Consider the following 5693-nt stretch of genomic DNA (forward strand, 5'->3'; position numbering starts at 1 on the left):
ATCAATTGTTGTCAAAATATATAAATAAAATAATTTCAATTATAAAAATTTGCTGAGTATTGATTTATGACCTAACACGTGGTGTATCCTGGAGCGTGTTCATTGTGCTGAGAAAAACATATGCTGTGGTTGCTGAATGAAATGTTCTGTAGATGTCTGCCAAGTCCAATTGGTCTAAAGTGCAGTTTCGATCATGTGTTTCTGTTGATTTTTCACCTTGATGATGTGTCCAATGATGAGAGAGGGGAACTCATGTCCCCAACTATTGTGATATTATAGTGTATCTCTTTCTTTAGGTCTAATAACATTTGCTTAAGTTATCCGGGTAATCCAATGTTGGGTGGATATATACTTATGATTAGTATGTCTTCTTACTGGATAGATCCCTTTATCATTAATCCAATCAGTCTGTGTCTTTTGAGTGGGGTATTAAATCCATTTACATTAAGACTTACTATTCAAATATGTTTACTTGCTCCTGTCATTTTGATTTTTGCTTGGATGTTTTAAATACCTTTGGTTCCTTTATTTCCATTTTATAGTTTGCCTTCTGTTTGTTGGTTTTTTTTTGAGGTGGTTAGATAGATTTTTTCTCTTTAACATTAGCATTTTTGTTCTATTAATGGATTTTATTCCTTTGTATTCATGGTAATGATTATTGCTCAGATAGGTGATGTAGTATACCTTTCAGAATATCTTGTAGGGCTGGTTATGTGGTGGTGAACACCCATAGTACTTGTTTTTATGGAAAATATATTTTTTTCTCCCTCATTTCCAAAGGATAGATTGCTGGGTATAGTCTTTGATGGCAAATTTTGTCTTTTAGTATTTTGAATATATCCCCCTATTCTCTTCTTGCCTTTAGGGTTTCTGATGAAAAATCTGTTGTTAGTCTGATGGTGGCTCTCTAATACGAACTTGATCTTTCTGCCTTATTGCTTTTAAGATTCCGTCTTTGAGCTTTTCCAACTTCATTATGATGTACCTTGCAGAGGACCTTTTTGGATTGAAATGGTTCTGAGATCTTGAGTCTACTCCAGCTGAAAATCCATTCTCTCCCTATACCTGGCAAGTTTTGTGTTTTTACCTAATTGAACATATTTTCAATGCCTTTTCCTTTTCCCTCCCATTCTGGAACACACATGATTCAGATGTTAGTGTGGCTTCAGGTTGTCTGCTTGTTCTCTGTGACTTTCTTCCTTTTTTAAAATTTCTTTTATTCTTTCTTTCTTTTTTTTTCTTTTTTCTTTTTGGTCCACTTATGTTATTTTGAAAAGTCTGTCTTCAGGATCATGCATTCATTCTTCTGCTCATTCTAGCATGCTCTTAAAACTCTTAGTTGTGTTTCAGATATCATCTAATGACATTTCCATGAATTTTGCTACATTCTTTTTTTAGGGCAATAGTCTCTTTGTACATTTCCTCCTTCAGATTCTGGATACTTTTCTCATTTTGTTTTGCTTTCTCAGTCATCTTCTACCTCATTGAGGGCCCTTGGGATTGTTGCTTGAAATTCCTTTTCAGTCATTTCAATGACTTCTTGCTCTATACGTACATGAAAATCATATTCCTTTGGTAGTGTCATAAGTTTTATTTTTCATATTTCTAGTATCTCTACATTGGTCTCTAGTAACCCGGTAGAACAGTTATTTTTTCCCAATACTCCACAGTGGGCTTTGAGGAGAGGGAGTCATTTTGCTGATGTATTTTATACTGACTATTGAATGGGTGTTTTAGTACTGGTTTCAGGTAGATGCAGTAGTGTAGTCCCCATGTAGGCACTTTGGCAAAAGTCAGTGCTGGAATTGTACATTGGTAAAAACAATAAAAAAAAAAAAATCTCAAGATAAAAATTTAAAATATTTTGAAGTAAATAAAAGAAAATGCAACTTATCTAAATTTGTGGGATGCAGAAATAGAAATCCTTTCAAATAATTTACAGTATTGAGTGCATATATTTTTTAAAAAGAAACACCTAAAATCAATAAGCTAAGTTTGTATCTTTGGAAACTACAAGAGAGCAAATTAAATTAAAAGGAAGCAGAAAAAATAAAAATGAGCAAAAATAAAATTAAGAAAGGAAATTAAGAGAAAATTCTCAACAAAAAAGTTGATTCCTCAAAAAGATCAATAAAATTGATAAGCCTACAGCTACGCAAACTAAAAAGATAATGACACAGAAATTACTAATATCAGAAATGAAAAAGAGGAAATCACTACAGAGCCTGTGGACATTAAAAAAGATATATAGTATGAACAACGCTGGGCACAAACTTGATAACCTAGTTGAAATGGACCAATTCCTTGAAAGACACAGTTTCCCAAAACTCACAAACAGTAAAATCAAGTATTAGAATAGGGCTATATCTATTATGAAAATTGAGTAAAAAAAAAACTTCCAAACAGAAAGCACCTGGGCCCAATGTGTTTACTGGGGATTTCATCCAAACATTTATTTATTTTTATTCTTATTCTTATTTTTTAAAGATGGCCAGTAAAGGAATCTTAACCCTTAACTTGGTGTTATCAGCACCATGCTCTCCCAAGTGAGCTAACTGGACATCCCTGTGTGGGGATCTGAACCCTTGGCCTTGGTGATAGCACCACATTCTCCGAAGTGAGCCATGGGCCAGCTCCATCCAAACATTTAAAAGGAAGAAATTATACCAACTCTCTACCATCTATTTCAGAGACTAAATGATAAGATACATCACAACACATTCTACAAGGACACTAACTCAATACCAAAACCAGACAAAGATATTACAATAGAAAAGTAGAAACCATTATCTCACATGAACATACAAGTATCTTCAAGAAAATATTCAAAAACCTAATCAAAAAATGTTTAAAGAGAATCACGCACCACAACCAAGTGGTGTTTATCCCAAGCAGGCAAGGCTTATTCAATACTTGAACATCAATTAATTTAATCCTTCACATCAAAATGCTAAAAACAAAGAAATTAGATGGTCATATTAACAGACTCAGAAAAAGCCTTTGACAAAATACAGCACCCATTCATCATAAAAACTCTCAGTAAATTAGAAAGAGAGGGGAACTTAACAAGTTAATAAAGACTATCTACAGAAAACTGTAGTTAACATTATTATTCATGGCGAAATACTAAAAGCTTTTCCAGAAAATCAGGAACAAGGAAATAATGGGCCTCTTGCCACTCACAACATTGCACTAAAGTACTTCATACTGCAATAACAGAAGAAAATGAAATAAAAGATTACAGACTGGAAAAATAAATCAATAAAATTGTCTTTGGTTGCAGGTGATATGAGTATCTGCATAAAAAATTCTAGTAAATAAATAAAAAACCTCCTGGAATTAATAAGTGATTGCAGCAAGATTGCAGGACACAAGGTTTATAAACAAAATTGTATCATGTTTCAACAAACCAGAAATGAGCGAGTAGAATCTTAAATAAAATCAGAATACTATTTGTCAGCACCTCAAAAAATGCAATAGTTGCAAATCTTCTATGGCAGAAGAAATTAACACCAAGAATACACAATGAAAAAATGTTCCACAGAAACACAACAACAAAACAAATAACCCATTTAAGAAACAAGCAAAGAAGGTGGCTCACTGGTTAGCTCCATTGGTTACAGAGCAGAATTGTAACACCAAGTTCAAAGGTTCAGTTCCCCATACCAGACAGCCACTTCAACAGCACCCCCCAACAAAAGAATAGCAAAAAATTTGAACAGACATTTCTCCAACAATGATATACCAGTGTCTAACAAACACATAAGATGCTTAACAGCATTAAACATTAGAAAATGCAAAACCACAAGGAAATATTGCTTCACACTCAATACAGAATAACAGGTTTCAGTGAAATTGGAATTTTAGTATGCTGTGGGTGGCAATTTAAAATGGTACAGCCCTTGTACCATTTAAAAAATACATATTCTGGCTTCTCAGAGAATTAAAAATGGTATTATCATGTGATTCAGAAGTCCAAGTTCGATGTATATAACCAAAATAATTAATAGTTAAATCTTCAAAAGATATTTCTAAACCAGTGTTCATAGCAGCATTAGTCACATAGTGAAGTGGTAGATTCCAAACATCCATCCAAGAACGAATGGATAAATTGTAGTATGTACACAGAAAGGAATATTATTCAGCCATAAAAAGAAATGAAATCTTGATGTATGTTATAACAAGGAACAGTGAGGACACTATGCAAAGTGAAATATGCCACTCACAAAATCACAAGTATTGAATGGTCCCACTGGTATGAGTCAAATTTTGAGAAACAAAACTAGAATATCAGGTGCCAGAAGCTAGAAGGAGGGGAAAATTGAGTGTTGTCATTTAATGGATACAGAGCTTCAATATTCCAAAATTTAAAAAGTTCTGGACATCTCCTGCACAACACTGTAAATATACATAATACTACTTAAAGGTAAAAAAATGATTCAAATGCTAAAGTTTTTGTTATGTTTATTTTTCTTTGCCAAAACTAAAATTAAAATAAATATTTTAAAAACCAATAGATGGAACAAACTAAAATATTAAAAAATATTTGATTAACAAAAATATTTAGGGAAAAGAAAAAGCAAAGGATTAAAATGTAGATGACACAACAACAACAAAGAAAAATAGCAAAATGGCAGACCTCAATATACCCCCTTTTAATAAGTAGATTAAATGTAATTAGTCTAAATATCCTACTTAAGGCAAAAACTATCAGATTTGATAGAAAATTTAAGATCCAGAGACATACACTTTAAATACAAAGACACATGCTGTCCAGAGACATACACTTTAAATACAAAGACACAAACAGCCTGAAAGTTAAAAAACAAAATTAAATTAAAAGCACTACACAATCACTAATTATGAAAAGCTTAAGTGGGAATATTAATACTAGCCAAAAGAAGCTTCAGCACAAAATATATTACCAGAAATAAATGGAGCACTGAAGGATGTGGGCCACAATATTGCCTATGAGAGCACTGAAAAAGGAAAGGAAATCTCAACCTCTGAGGGGTCTGCTGAAGCAGACTTCTGTGAACAATGGGGAAAGTGCTAGCTGGTCTCCTCTCTCTGCCACTGAGAAAATATGAGAAGAAAGATAAAGAAGGTTGAGTGGCCAGATCACTAAGATGGTTAGAGCAGAGTTTTGATAACACCAGGGTCAAGGGTTTGGAACCCCACATAGACCATCCATCAGTAAATAAATAAGCAACAATAAAACAAAGAAAGATGTCCAAACTCAAACGAAATTTAAAAAAAATATAAAGGAGCCAAAACTTGCTGAGTTTAAAAGAAAACTACTTTTCAAACCAAGTTTTTGCCAACAAAATATTTTCAAAGACACAAACTACTTTGTTTCGAGAATTACAGTGTTTTGTTTAAAAAAAAAATTTCCAGTATTCTAAGTACCATAGGGTGTGATACATAGACAGTGCCTGCTAAATAAAACTCCTTAAGAAATAGCTGCCTCAGAGAGAAGGCGAGGTCAGAGGAAAAAAGGGCCTAACACAGAGGTAGCATTGGTATAATGGATTATAGTACAATGGAAGCTCGTGCTTTTTAGAGATGTACAAGGGTAATTTCCTGAATTGAAAGGGCATAATTAGTGGGCTGGTCTGGTGGCGCACTGCTACAGTGCGCCGCTCCCGCCGAGGGTTCGGATCCCACATACAGACCGGCCACTCACTGGCTGA

General features: G+C 33.7%; 1 long non-coding RNA gene across 1 annotated transcript in view; it reads right to left on the minus strand.

Annotated features, from left to right (window-relative positions):
* Positions 1 to 653: 653 nt before the first annotated feature.
* The window catches only part of LOC103609015, a 13672-nt gene continuing 8632 nt past the window's right edge, over positions 654 to 5693 (minus strand). Inside the window, exon 3 of the long non-coding RNA XR_552098.1 lies at positions 654 to 1799. This is a non-coding gene — a long non-coding RNA (uncharacterized LOC103609015). The remainder of the gene's footprint in view (positions 1800 to 5693) is intronic.

The sequence above is a fragment of the Galeopterus variegatus genome, unplaced genomic scaffold (assembly GCF_000696425.1).
Source record: "Galeopterus variegatus unplaced genomic scaffold, G_variegatus-3.0.2 Scaffold9084, whole genome shotgun sequence".
NCBI lineage: Eukaryota > Metazoa > Chordata > Mammalia > Dermoptera > Cynocephalidae > Galeopterus > Galeopterus variegatus.